Here is a 2,500-nt window from a genome sequence, read left to right as displayed (position 1 = left end):
AAACTTAAGGAAGAAGAAAAATTACATACATTATCAGGCGTGAAGCAGAGCCCTCTGTCGGGCATATTTGGAATTATTTTACCCTAGCCAGCCTGAAGACTATACTAAATGAAGGAGGGAGGCGGGAGAGGATGAGGGGGGGGGTATATCTACGTGAATACATATTGTTACCATTAAATTAGGTAGCCTTAGAGAAGACTAGACAAGACTATATTATATGCATTGACTCAGCTAATGCTCATTAGGACAGTCACTCGAGCATCCAGGAAGCGGTGGAAATTCCACGTAATTAGTAATTATCTATAAAACGTTCACTGGGTGTGATAGCGTTCACTCACAGTACGTAAATTATCTAATTAGTTGATATATATTTATTCCTTTATTCTTTTTACTTTATTTTCTATTTACATTATGTCTTTTATTTATTATCTTTATTATTTTTTGGATGGGGGAGGGGGGAAGGGGGGTAAAAGCCAAACAATTTTACCAGTATAGATATGATAGGCATTCGAGGTATACAAAACGTACCAAAGGGAGGTATTTCACATATATCATGTTACCAAAGAACGCCAACGCAAAAAAAGAAAAAGAAAAAAAGAAAAAAAATAAAAAAAAGGCCTCGGTAAAGTGGCTACGTCCAGAAAGAAAACAAAACAACAACAAAAAAAAAGAAAAAAAGAAAAAAAAATGTGTGTCAGTTTGTTAAAATCATTTTACCTAAACAATTACACTGTTTACACGGAAGAACGAATGTGGAGATGAACATGCTATACCGTCCTTGTGTCTGTATGAATGTTAGTAATTTTGTTTTACTTTAACTTCGAAACTATATAACATGGCTTGAAAAGTGTATAAAAACGATGTGTGTAGATATCAGATTATTATAGAAATATTGCATATATATTGCATATCTATAAAGACATTTCATTGTAAGGAATCTAAAAATACTCTTATTTACGAAGTTGGTGATAGACACACGAGGAAAGAGAAAGTATATAACAATTACAAGAACGCTTGTTGTTTTTTTTACTAAGAAAACTATAAAATATGTTACAAAAAATAACCATGATATTTGTCACAATGAAACCGAAGTTGAACCGTTGATAACTAGTGTTTTATTTTAACCGTGAGCCAACGAGCAAAAAAAACAAAAAAAATAATAAATAAATAAAAAAAAATCAAATGAACGAGGCAAAACACAAGCTCTGGTATCATTATACATTTTTTTATCCTTTTGATGTCAAAGAAGAGTGAAAAAAAAATACATCGCCATCAAATACACATAAACGTTCAAAAAAATTTCCTATCCTCAGGTAATCAAAATTCAGAATGGAATATTCCTATGCAAATGAACCCTAAATATTAGCCTATTCACACTTGATGGACAACTCGTCAGCAAAGTTTGCAAATGACAACATCAGATCCAAGAATTTAAATCTCTTGATAAAGATACGAGACTGGCACACGCAAACATATTCCATTTTATTCCATTACTGAAAGCATGAAAGCAACTTTAGAATAGGCAGGACGGGCGTGTGAATATGATATAATCCTATATAATCTCGGGAAATATATATATATTCCGTTGCGAGTGTATTGCAAATAGGCCTATATATGCGAGGTTAAAGTAGAGGCTTTAACTCGAAGCTCAGGTCAGTTGTGAAGTACTGTTTGAAGAATCCGGGAGATTATGTAGATATTGATGTGTGTGTGTGTACGTGTGTGTGTGTGTGTGTGTGTGTGTGTGTGTGTGTTTGTGTGTGTACGTGTGTGAGTGTGTTTGTGTGTGTGTGTGTTTGTGTGTGTTTGTGTGTGTACGTGTGAGTGTAAGTGTGTGTGTGTTTGTGTGTGTGTGTGTGTGTGTGTGTGTGTTTATGTGTGTGTTTGTGTGTGTGTGTTTGTGTGTTTAAGTCCTATTACTTATCATTAACTATTTGTGTATCAAAGTGCCAAAATATCACTTCAGGATTAAATCAAAATCGAAGAAATAGTTAAAGGACATGTCAAAAAAACACATAAACCAAAAACAAGCAAATAAATGGGGAAGGTAGAAACGAGAAAATTCACAATTTGAAAATAAAATGCCATTTACTCTGCTGAATTGATTCGGAAGTTATTCCTGTGAAGTTCGAAAACTGAAGTGAGTTTTCCTTGAAGCTGGAAAATGGAAAGTGAGACTCGAGATCAAAGTAGCCAGAACGAGGGTGAAGTTTCCACGTTACGAGTTATATATATGTTGAAGTAAGCAGGATGTCGCTAAGCAACATAATTCATTGAGAAGTACTTTGAAGTGGTTGTCAGACAGGGATACATAGAGTGAAAAATATTAAACTTCTATGAGATTTAAAAAAATGTTGAGCTTCTATGATATTTAAAGAGGAAGAGAAGGATTAAATGCTTCCATAAACTAAGAAAGATAATTGTTAGATATATATACTTTGTTTGTTTCAAGTGATGATTGCTCATCTGTGCATAAAGCTTGCTAGTTGCAAGGATAGAG

General features: G+C 33.8%; 1 protein-coding gene across 2 annotated transcripts in view; it reads left to right on the top strand.

Moving 5' to 3' along the window:
* Positions 1 to 2,500, top strand: part of LOC122259832 (neuropeptide Y receptor type 2-like) — a 70,830-nt gene that overhangs the window by 47,163 nt on the left and 21,167 nt on the right. The window lies entirely within an intron of this gene.

This window comes from Penaeus japonicus, unplaced genomic scaffold (genome assembly GCF_977035675.1).
Source record: "Penaeus japonicus unplaced genomic scaffold, GWHDUDI00000001_assembly GWHDUDI00000035, whole genome shotgun sequence".
In the NCBI taxonomy this organism is placed as follows: Eukaryota; Metazoa; Arthropoda; class Malacostraca; order Decapoda; family Penaeidae; genus Penaeus; species Penaeus japonicus.
The sequence above is the reverse complement of the archived record's forward strand: the minus strand, read 5'-3'. Positions and strand labels throughout refer to the sequence as shown.